The sequence below is a fragment of the Xylocopa sonorina genome, unplaced genomic scaffold (assembly GCF_050948175.1).
Source record: "Xylocopa sonorina isolate GNS202 unplaced genomic scaffold, iyXylSono1_principal scaffold0034, whole genome shotgun sequence".
Classification (NCBI taxonomy): domain Eukaryota; kingdom Metazoa; phylum Arthropoda; class Insecta; order Hymenoptera; family Apidae; genus Xylocopa; species Xylocopa sonorina.
The window spans coordinates 939261-952678 of record NW_027490105.1 but is presented as its reverse complement, the minus strand read 5'-3'; positions in this window follow the sequence as shown (position 1 = coordinate 952678).

Here is a 13418-nt window from a genome sequence, read left to right as displayed (position 1 = left end):
CTGTCGTCGAGGGTCACCGGCTGGGACAGTGGACGCGTAAGGTGGGCGTGCAGGGAGCGTCAATGTAGTGAGGGTCCAGCGACGTTGACCAGACTCGGATGCTGGCGTCGGCGATGTCGGGGGTGCTGCAGGAGGCTGGATGCGGACAGCAGTAACAGCAACCACGGAATGGTAGGCTGGGCACGCCTGGGATCCGTTATACTCCCGCACAAGTTGTCGCAAGAAATTTTTTCTACCTGCGCGGAGCGTCTTCTTGGTAGCGGTGCGACACATACGAGATCTTCTTCTCCTAACTAGATTCGAGTCGGATAAGCGGCGGTCCGCTCTATCGACGTCGGTCCAGGAGGGCGAAGAATGATCGTCCACTCGGGAGATCTTCCACCAGTATTCGGCACAGATAAGCGGCGGTTCGCTCTATCTAATGCAGAGGTTCAAGTATCTGTATCTCCGCAAAGTAGCGCTGTGTATGGTTGTACGCGAGAACCGGAGGGTGTCGCGTAGATATAAAATGAATAAGGACTCGAATGTAGAAATAAAATAAAGATATATTCTTGATTAATCCTAGCTATACACTTACTTCCCTATCTAGATATAGAGTAACTTAATGAACTAGAAATAGAACTTAGATTTAGAAATAGAATAGGAACTTGAAATGGAACTTGAATACGAATTGAATTACAAGTCGAGGTTTGAGAGAGGTCCGAAGTCGGGCGATGCCCGGGATGAAGTGACGATCTACTCGCGTGCACGAGACCTCCTCGGTTCTCGTGGTGCGCGAGTCGCTGAGCCCTTCGAGTGGGGCGGACGGTAGGAGTAGGGCGGAAGGCCCATGCCGTGGGGCGCGGCTTGCGATACGCGTGAGCCGCGCGCGTCGAGTGCGCGCGCGAGCGCGTCGCTTCTTATAGAATATCGATTATACATGGATCTTAAAATTATGTGTGTGTGTTGTTCGTGTTACATCGAATAGAGTCGTGTGTACTTAGATCTAGAATTAATATGTATAGTTATATATATTAGAAAAAATGAAGTATGGCTGAGTTACTGTGGGCGATTCGGTGGGTCGTTGTTGCGAAGGCGGATCGTGGGTGCTGTGATTTGCACGGTACCGCAAATGGTTGGTCCATCTCCGGAGCGTGATTTGTGGGTCGGCTGCCTTAGCTGGGCGAAAGGGGTGTTTACCCGTGCGCTTGGTCGTGGACGGCTGCAGGTAATTCGTCCCTGCTCGCTGTGGGAGGCGCCGGAGGGTGGACGGCGATACGCCGGACGTCACAGTTTCATGATATTAATATAATATTCATTGCGAAGTGTCATGTATACCTCTGATACACTTCAAATGAATGTAAATGCGACACTTCCTTGCTAGGAAATAGCGTTTGCAGATGTCTACGTATCGAAACAATAAAGTTCTGGTGCACCTTAAATCGCGATACCGCTTCTCATTTCTATACTTCATGATAAGATATAATATTCATAGCGAGGTGTCATGTATACCTCGCCTACACTTCAAATCAATGTAAATGTGACACTTCCTTGCTAGGAAGTTGCGTTTGCAGATGTCTGCGTATCGAAGCAATAGAGTTGTAATGCTTTTTAAAACGGGATATCGCATCTCAATTCTATGTTTCATTATAAGATATAATATTCATTGCGACGTATCATGTATACCTCCTATTCACTTCTAAAGAATGTAAATGCGACACTTCCTTGCTAGGCAGTAGCGATTGCAGATGTCTACGTATCGAAGCAATAGAGTTCTAATGCTTTTTATAACGAGATATCGCATCTCAATTCTATGTTTTATGATAAGATATAATATTCATTGCGAAATGTCATGCATACATCTTATTACTTTGAAAAGAATGTAAATGCGACACTTCCTTACTATTAAATATTTACTATTAATTATTTACTATTAAATAGTTTGCAGATGTCCACGTATCGGCGCAATAGAGTTCTGATGCTTCTTAAAATGCGATATCGCATCTCATTTCTATGTTTCATGACAAGATATAATATTCATTGCGAAGTGTCATGTATACCTCGCACTCACTAAAAAAGAATGTGAATCTGACACTTCCTTGCTCGGAAATAGCGTTTGTAGATGTCTACGTATCATACCAATAGAGTTCTAACGCTTCTTAAAATGCGATATCGCATCTCATTTCTGTTATTCATGATAAGATATAATATTAATTGCGAAGTGTTATGTACTCCTCCTCTACACATCAAATGAATGTAAATGCGACACATCCCTTCTCGGAAATAGCGTATCCAGATGTCTATGTATCGAAGCAATAGTGTTCTAATGCTTCCTAAAAAGCGATATCACATCTCATTTCTATGTTTCATGATATGATATAGTATTCACTGCGAAGTGTTATGTATTCCTCGTATTCATTTCAAAAGAATGTAAATGCACTCTTCCTTGCTAGGACATAGCGTTTCCAGATGTCTACGTTTCGTAGCAATAGAGTTCTAATGCTTCTCAAAACGCGATAGCGCATTTCATTTCTAGGTTTCATGATAACATATAATATTCATTGTGCATTGTTATGTATATCTCGTCTACACATCAAACGAATGTAAATGCGACACTTCCTTGCTAGGAAAGAGCGTTTGCAGACGTCTACGTATCGAAACAACAGAGTTCTAATGCTTCTGAAATCGACAAATCGCATCTCACTACTATGTTTCATGATAAGATATAATGTTCATTGCGAGGTGTCATGTATACCGCGTATTCACTTCAAAGGATTGTAAATGCGACACTTCCTTGCTGGGAATTAGCGTTTCCAGTTGTCTACGTATCGAAACAATAGAGGTCTAATGCTTCCTACAACGAGATATCGTTTCTCATTTCTATGTTTCATGATATCATATAATATTCATTGCGAAGTGTCATGTATACCTCGCATACACTTCAAATGAATGTAAATGCGACACTTCCTTGCTAGGATAAAGCGATGGCGGATGTCTAGGTATCGTAGTACTGGTATTCTAGTGGTTCTCAAAACGAGATATCGCATCTCATTTCTATGTCTCATGATAAGATATAATATTCATTGCGAAGTGTTATGTATTCCCCGTCTATACCTCAAATGAATGTAAATGCGACACTTCCTTGCTAGGAAATAGCGTTTGCAGATGTCTAGGTATGGAAGCATCAGAGTTCTAATACTTCTTAAATCGCGATATAGCAACTCATTTCTATGTTTCAAGATAAGATATAATATTCATTGCGAATTGTTTTGTATACCTCGCATACACATCAAATGAATGTAAAGGCGACACTTCCTTGCTAGGAAATAGCGTTTGCAGATGTCTACGTATCGTAGCATTAGAGTTCTAATGCTTCTTAAAACGCGATATCGCATCCCATTTCTATGTTTCATGATAAGATATAATATTCATTGCGAAGAGTCATGTATACCACGTACTCACTTCAAAGGAATGTAAATACGACACTTCCTTCCTAGGAATTAGCGTTTCCAGTTGTCTACGTATCGAAACAATAGAGGTCTAATGCTTTCTATAACGGGATATCACATCCCATTTCTATGTTTCATGATATCATATAATATTCATTGCGAAGTGTCACGTATACCTCGCATACACTTCAAATGAATGTAAATGCGACACTTCCTTGCTAGGATATAGCGATGGCAGATGTCTACGTATTGAAGCAACGGAGTTCTAATGCTTCTGAAAACGCGATATCGCATCTCATTTCTACGCATCATGATAAGATATAATATTCATTGCGAAGTGTTATGTATTCCTCGTCTACACTATAAATGAATGTAAATGCGACACTTCCTTTCTAGGAAATAGCGTTTCCAGATGTCTGCGTATTGAAGCAATAGTGTTCTAATGCTTCTTAAAACGCGATACCGCATCTCATTTCTATGTCTCATGATAAGATATAATATTCATTGCGAAGTTTCATGTATACCTCGCATACACTTCAAATGAATGTAAATGCGACACTTCGTAGCTAGGATATAGTGACGGCAGATGTCTACGTATCGAAGCAACAGAATTCTAATGCTTCTTATAACGAGATATCGCATCTCATGTCCATGTTTTAGTATAAGACATAATATTCATTGCGGAGTGTCATGTATACTTTGTATTCACTTCATAAGAATGTAAATGGGACATTTCGTTGCTAGGATATAGCGATGGCAGATGTCTACGTGTCGAAGCAGCAGAGTTCCAATGCATCTTAAATCGCCATATCACATCTCATTCCTATGTTTCATGATAAGATATAAAATTCATTGCGGAGTGTCATGCATACTTTGTATTCGCTTGGAAAGAAAGTAAATGCGACACTTCCTTGCTAGGAAATAGAGTTTGCAGATGTTTACGAATCGAAGCAATAGAGTTCTAATGCTACCTAGATCGCGATATCGCATATCATTTCTATGTTTCGTGATGAGATATAATATTTATTGCGAAGTGTCATGTATACCTCGCATACACTTCAAGTGAATGTAAATGCGACACTTCGTTGCTAGGATATGGCGATGGCAGATGTCTACGTGTCGAAGCAACAGAGTACTAATGCTTCTTAAATCGAGATATCGCATCTCATTTCTATGTTTTACGATATGATATAATATTCATTGTGCAGTGTTATGTATACCTCGTATTCACTTGAATAGAACATAAATGCGACACTTCCATGCTATTAAATATGGTTTAAATATGTCTCCGTATCGAAGCAATAGAGTTGTAACGCTTCTTAGAACGCGATATGGCGTCTCATTTCTATGTTTCATCATAAGATATAATATCCATTGCGAAGTGTCGTGTATACCTTGTATTCACTTCAAATGAATGTAAATGCGGTAGTTCCTTGCTAGGAATTAGCGTTTCCAGATGTCTAGGTATAGAAACAATAGAGTTCTAATGCTTCCTCGATCGCGATATCGCATCCCATTTCTATGATTCGTGATAAGATATAATATTCTTTGTGGAGTGTTATGTATACCTCGTATTCACTTCAAAAGAATGTAAATGCGACACTTCCCTGCTAGCAAGTAGCATTTGCAGATGTCTCCGTATCGAAGCAATAGAGTTCTAATGCTCCTTAAAAGGCGATATCGCATCTCATTTCTATGTCTCATGACAAGATATAATATTCATTGCGAAGTATCATCTATACCACGCATAGACTTCAAATCAATCTAAATGCGACACTGCCTTGCTAGGAAGTAGCGTTGGCAGATGTTTACGTATCGAAGCAGTAGGGTTCTAATGCTTCTCAAATCTCGGTATCGCATCACATTTCTATGTTTCATGATAACATACAATATTCATTGTGGAGTGTTATGTATATCTCGTATTCACTTCAAAATAATGTAAGTGCTACACTTCCTTGCTGTGAAATAGCGTTTCCAGATATCTACGTATCGTAGTAATAGATTTCTAATGCTTCTTCAAACGCGATATCGCAGGTCATTTCTACGTTTCATGATAAGATATAATATTCATTGTCCTATGTTATGTATACCTCGTATTCACGACCAAAGAATGTAAATGCGACACTTCCTTGCTAGGAAGGAGCGTTTGCAGATGTCTACGTATCGAAGCAATAGAGTTCTAACGCTTCTTAAAACGAGATATCGCATCTCATTTCTATGTTTCATGATGAGATATAATATTCATTGCGAAGTGTCATGAATACTTCGTACTCACTTCAAAATAATGTAAACGCGACACTTCCTTGCTAGGAAGTTGCGTTTGCGGATGTCTACGTATCGAACCAATAGGGTTCTAAGGCTTCTTATATCGCGATATCGCAGCTCATTTCTACGTTTCATGATAAGATATAATATTCGTTGTGGAGTGATATGTATACCTCGTACTCACTTCAAAGGAATGTAAATTCGACACGTCCATGCTAGGAAATAGCGTCTGCAGATGTCTACGTATCGTAGCAATAGAGGTCTAATGATTCTTAAAACGCAATATCGCATCCCATTTCTATGTTTCATGATATCATATAATATTCATTGCGAAGTGTCATGAATACCTCGCATACACTTCAAATGAATATAAGTGCGACACTTACTTGCTACTAAATAGCGTTTGCAAATGTCTACGTATCATAGCAATAGAGTTCTAATGAGTTTTAAATCGCGATATCACGTCTCACTTCTATGTTTTATGATATGATATAATATTCATTGCGAAGTGTCATGTCTACCTCGTACTCACTCCAAAAGAATGTAAATGCGACACTTCCTTGCTCAGAAATAGCGATTCCTGATATCTATGTATCGTAGCAATAGATTTCCAATGCTTCCTAAAACGCGATGTAGGATGTCATTTCTATGTTTCATGATAAGCTACAATATTTATTGCGAAGTGTCATGTTTACCTCGTACTCACTTCAAAGGAATGTTAATGCGACACTTCCTTGCTTGGAAGTTTCGTTTGCAGATGTTTACGTATCGAAGAAATAGGGTTCTAATGTTCCCTAAATCGGGATATCGCATCTCATTTCTATGTTTCATTATAAGGTATAATATTCATTGCGAAGTGTTACGTATTCCTCGTCTACACTTCAAATGAATGTAAATGTGACACTTCCTTGCTAGGAAATAGCGTTTGTAGATGTCTACGTATCATACCAATAGAGTTCTAACGCTTCTTAAAATGCGATATCGCATCTCATTTCTATGTTTCATGATAAGATATAATATTCATTGCGACGTGTCATGTTTACCTCGTATTCACTTCAAAAGAATGTAAATGCGACACTTCCTTGCTAGGAAATAGCGTTTGCAGATGTCCATGAATCGTAGCAATAGAGTTCTAATGCTTCTTAAATCGCGATATCGCATCTCATTTCTACGCATCATGATAAGATATAATATTCATTGCGAAGTGTTATGTATTCCTCGTCTACACTATAAATGAATGTAAATGCGACACTTCCTTTCTAGGAAATAGCGTTTCCAGATGTCTGCGTATTGAAGCAATAGTGTTCTAATGCTTCTTAAAACGCGATACTGCATCTCATTTCTATGTCTCATGATAAGATATAATATTCATTGCGAAGTTTCATGTATACCTCGCATACACTTCAAATGAATGTAAATGCGACATTTCGTAGCTAGGATATAGTGACGGCAGATGTCTACGTATCGAAGCAACAGAATTCTAATGCTTCTTAAAACGAGATATCGCATCTCATGTCCATGTTTTAGTATAAGACATAATATTCATTGCGGAGTGTCATGTATACTTTGTATTCACTTCATAAGAATGTAAATGGGACATTTCGTTGCTAGGATATAGCGATGGCAGATGTCTACGTGTCGAAGCAGCAGAGTTCCAATGCATCTTAAATCGCCATATCACATCTCATTCCTATGTTTCATGATAAGATATAAAATTCATTGCGGAGTGTCATGCATACTTTGTATTCGCTTGGAAAGAAAGTAAATGCGACACTTCCTTGCAAGGGAATAGCGTTTGCAGATGTCTACGTATCGAAGCAATAGAGTTCTATTGCTTCTCAGATCGCGTTATTGCATCACATTTCTATGCTTCATGATAAGATACAATATTCATTGCGAAGTTCCATGTATACGTCGCATACACTTCAAATGAATGTAAGTGCGACACTTCCTTGCCAGGAAATAGCATCTGCAGATATGTACGTATCGTGGCAATAGAGTTCTAATGCTCCTTAAAACGCGATATCGCATCCCATTTCTATGTTTCATGATGAAATATGATATTCATTGTGCAGTGTTATGTATACCGTGTATTAACTTCAAAAGAATGTAAATGCGACACTTCTTCGCTATGAATTAGTGTTTGCAGATGTCTATGAATCGAAGCAATAGGGTTCTAATGCTTCTTAAATCGCGATATCGCATTTCATTTCTATGTTTCATGATAACATATAATATTCATTGTGCAGTGTTATGTGTATCTCGTCTACACTTCAAATGAATGTAAGTGCGACACTTCTCTGCTAGGAAATATAGTTTGCAGATGTCTACCTGTCGTAGCAATGGAGTTCTGATGCTCCTTAAAACGCGAAATCGCACCTCATTTCTATGTTTCATGATAAGATACAATATTCATTGCGAAGTGTCATGTATAACTCGCATACACTTCAAATCAATGTAAATGCGACACTTCCTTGCTAGGAAATAGAGTTTGCAGATGTTTACGAATCGAAGCAATAGAGTTCTAATGCTACCTAGATCGCGATATCGCATATCATTTCTATGTTTCGTGATGAGATATAATATTCATTGCGAAGTGTCATGTATACCTCGCATTCACTTCAAATGAATGTAAATGCGACACTTTCTTGCTAGGAAATAGCGTTTGCAGATATCTACGTATCGAAGCAATAGAGTTCTAATGCTTCTTAAATCGTGATATCGCATCTCAAGTCTATGTTTCATTATAAGATACAATATTCATTGCGAAGTGTCATGTGCACCTAGTATTCACTTCAAATGAATGTAAATGCGACGCTTCCGTGCTAGGAAATAGCGTTTGCAGATGTCTACGTATCGTAGCAACAGAGTACTAACGCTTCTTAAAACGCGATATCGCAACTCATTTCTGTGTTTCATGATAAGATATAATATTCATTGCGAAATGTCATGTATACCTCGTATTCACTTCTAAAGAATGTAAATGCGAATCTTCCTTGCTAGAAAATAGCGTTTCCAGATTTCTACGTACCGTAGCAGTAGAGTTCTAATGCTCCTTAAAACGCGATACCGCATCTCATTCCTATGGTTGATGATAAGATATAATATTCATTGCGAAGTGTCATGTATACCTCGTATTCACTTCAAATGAATGTAAATGCGACACTTCCTTGCTAGGAAATAGCGTTTGCAGATATCTACGTATCGAAGCAATAGTGTTCTAAAGCTTCTTAAAGCAAGACATCGCATCCCATTTCTATGTTCATGATACGATATAATATGCATTGCGAACTGTCATGTATACCTCGTATTCACTTCTAAAGAATGTAAATGCGAAACTTCCGTGCTAGAAAATAGCGTTTCCAGATGTCTACGTATCGTAGGAATATAGTTCTAATGCTTCTGAAAACGCGATATCGCATATCATTGCTATGTTTCATGATAAGATATAATATTCATTGCGATGTGTCATGCATACCTCGTATTCCTTTCAAAAGAATGTAAATGCGACACTTCCATGCTAGGCAGTAGCGTTTGCAGATGTCTACGTATCGAAGCAATAGAGTTCTAATGCTTTTTATGACGAGATATCGCATCTCAATTCTATGTTTTATGATAAGATATAATATTCATTGCGAAGTGTCATGCATACCCCGTATTCCTTTGAAAAGAATGTAAATGCGACACTTCCTTCCTATTAAATAGCGTTTGCAGATATCTACGTATCGTAGGAATAGAGTTCTAATGCTTCTCAAAACACGACATCGCATCTCATTTCTATGTTTCATGGTAAGATATAATATTCATTGCGAAGTGTCATGTATACCTCGTATTCACTTCTAAAGAATGTAAATGCGACACCTCATTGCTAGGAAATATCGTTTGCAGATGTCTACGTATCGCAGCAATAGAGTTCTAATGCGTCTTAAAACGCGATATCGCATCACATTTCTATGCTTCATGATAGGATATAATATTCATTGCGAAGTGCCACTTACACCTCGCATACACTTCAAATGAATGTAAATGCGACACTTACTTGCTAGGAAATAGAGTTTGCATATGTCTACGTATCGTAGCAATAGAGTTCTATTGCTTCTTAAAACGAGATACCGCAACTCATTTCTATGTTTCATGATAAGATATAATATTCTTTGCGAAGTGTTATGCATTCCTCGTATTCACTTCAATTGAATGTAAATGCGACACTTCCTTGCTAAGTAATAGAGTTTGCAGATGTCTACGTATTGAAGCAATAGTGTTCTAGTGCTTCTTAGAACGAAATGTAGCATCTCATTTCTATGTTTCATGATAAGATATAATATTCATTGCGAAGTGTCATGAATACCTCGTATTCACTTCAAATGAATGTAAATGCGACACTTCCTTGCTAGGAAATAGCGTTTGCAGATGTCTACATATCGTAGCATTTGAGTTCTAATGCTTCTCAAAACGCGATATCGCATTTCATTTCTGTGTTTCATGATAAGAAATAATATTCATTGTGGAGTGTTATGTATACCTCGTATTAACTTCAAAAGATAGTAAATGCGATCCTTCCTTGCTAGGGAATTGCGTTTGCAGATGTCTACGTATCGTAGCAAACGTGTTCTAATGCTTCTTATTACGAGAAATCGCTCCTCACTCCTATGTTTCATTATAAGATATAATATTCATTGCGAGGTGTCATGTATACCTCGCATACACTTCAATGGAATGTAAATGCGACACTTCTTTGCTAGGAAATAGTGTTTGCAGATGTCTACGTATCGAAGCAATAGAGTTCTAATGCTTCCTATATCGCGATATCGCATCTCATTTCTATTTTTCATGATAAGATATAATATTCATTGTGGAGTGTTGTGTATACCTCGTATTCACTTCAAAAGAAAGTAAATGCGACACTTCCTTGCTAGGATATAGCGATGGCAGATGTCCACGTATCGAAGCAATAGTGTTCTAATGCTTCTTAAATCGCGATATCGCAATTCATCTCTATGTTTCATGATAACATATAATATTCACTGTGGAGTCCTATGTATACCTCGTATTCACTTCAAATGAATGTAAATGCGCCACTTCCTTGCTAGGAAATAGCGTTTGCAGATGCCTACGTGTCGTAGCAATAGAGTTCTAATGCTCCTCAAAACGCGATATCGCATCTCATTTCTGTGATTCATGATAAGATATAATATTCATTGCGATATGGCATGTATACCTCTCATGTACTTCAAATGAATGTAAAGGCGACACAGCCTTGCTAGGTAATAGCGTTTGCAGATGTCTACGTATCGAGGCAATAGAGTTCTAATGCTTCCCAAAACGCGACATCGCTTCTCATTTCTATGTCTCATGATAAGATATAATATACATTGCCAAGTGTTATGTATTCCTCGTCTACAATTCAAATGAATGTAAATGCGACACTTCCATGCTAGGAAGTAGCGTTTGTAGATGTCTACGTATCGAAGCAATAGATTTCTAATGCTTCTTCAAACAAGATATCGCATCTCATTTCTATGATTCATGATAAGATATAATATTCATTGTGCACTGTTATGTATACCTCGTATTCACATCAAAAGATTGTAAATGCGAACATTCCTCGCTAGGGAATTGCGTTTGCAGATGTCTACGTATCGTAGCAAACGTGTTCTAATGCTTCTTAAATCGCGATGTCGCATCTCGTTCCTATGTTTTATGATAAAATATAATATTCATTGCGATTTGTCATGTATACTTCGCATACACTTCAAATGAATGCAAATGCGACACTTCCTTGCAGAGGAAATAGCTTTTGTAGATATCTACGTATCGTAGCAAGTGTGTTATAATGCTTCTTAAAACGCGATATGGCATCTCACCTCTATGATTCATGATAAGATATAATATTCATTGCGATGTGTTATGTGTACCTCGCATACACTTCAAATGAATGTAAATGCGACACTTCCTTGCTAGGAAATAGCGTTTGCAGATATCTACGTATCGAAGCAATAGTGTTCTAAAGCTTCTTAAAGCATGACATCGCATCCCATTTCTATGTTCATGATACGATATAATATGCATTGCGAACTGTCATGTATACCTCGTATTCACTTCTAAAGAATGTAAATGCGAAACTTCCGTGCTAGAAAATAGCGTTTCCAGATGTCTACGTATCGTAGGAATAGAGTTCTAATGCTTCTGAAAACGCGATATCGCATATCATTGCTATGTTTCATGATAAGATATAATATTCATTGCAAAGTGTTATGTATTCCTCTTCTACACTTCAAAGGAATGTAAATACGACACTTCCTTGCTAGGAAATAGCGCTTCCAGATGTCTACGTATCGTAGCAAGCGTGTTATAATGCTTCTTAAAACGAGATATCGCATCTCATTTCTATGTTTCATGATAAGATATAATATGCATTGTGCAGTGTTATGAATACCTCGTATTCGCTTCAAGGGAATGTAAATGCGGCACTTCCTTGCTAGGAATTAGAGCTTCCAGATGTCTACGTATCGTAGCAAGCGTGTTATAATACTTCTTAAATCGCGATATCGCAACTCATTTCTATGTTTCATGATAAGATATAATATTCATTGCGAAGTGTCATGTATACCTCCTATTCACTTCAAAAGAATGTAAATGCGACACTTCCTTGCTAGGAAATAGCGTTTGCAGATGTCCACGTATCGAAGTAGTAGAATTCTAATGCTATTTAAATCGCGATATCGCATCTCGTTTCTATGTTTCATGATAAGATATAATATTCAATGCGAAGTGTCATGCATACCTCGTATTCCTTTCAAAAGAATGTAAATGCGACACTTCCTTGCTAGGCAGTAGCGTTTGCAGATGTCTACGTATCGTAGCAACAGAGTCCTAACGCTTCTTAAAATGCGATATCGCATCTCATTTCTGTGTTTCATGATAAGATATAATATTCATTGCGAAGTGCCATATTTGGCTTTTACACACTTCTAAAGAATGTAAATGCGACACTCCCTTGCTAGGAAATTGTGTTTGCCGATGTCTACGTATCGTAGCAATATAGTTCTAACGCTTCTCAAACGTGATATCGCATCTCATTTCTATGTCTCATGATAAGATATAATATTCATTACGAAGTGTCATGTATACCTCGTATTCACTTCAAAAGATTGTAAATGCGACACATCCTTGGTATGAAATAGCGTTGCACGTGTCTACGTGTCGAAGATATAGAGTTCTAGTGCTTCTTAAAACGCGGAATCGCATCCCATTTCTATTTCTCATGATAAGATATAATATTCATTGCGAATTGTTATGTATTCCTCGTCTACATTTCCAATGAATGTAAATGCGACACTTCCTTGCTAGGAAATAGCGTTTGCAGATGTCTACGTATCGTAGCAATGGAGTTCTAATGCTTCTTGAATCTCGATATCGCATCTCATTTCCATGATTCGTCATATGATGTAATATTCATTGGGGAGTGTTATGTATACATCGTATTCACTTCAAAAGAATGTGAATGCGACCCTTCCGTTCTAGGAAATAGCGCTTGCAAATGTCTACGTATCGTAGCTATAGAGTTCTAGTGCTTCTTAAAACGCGGAGTCGCATATCATTTCTATTTTTCATGGTAAGATATAATATTCATTGCGAATTGTTATGTATTCCTCGTCTACACTTAAAATGAATGAAAATGCGACACATCCCTTCTAGGAAATAGCGTTCGCAGATGTCTACGTA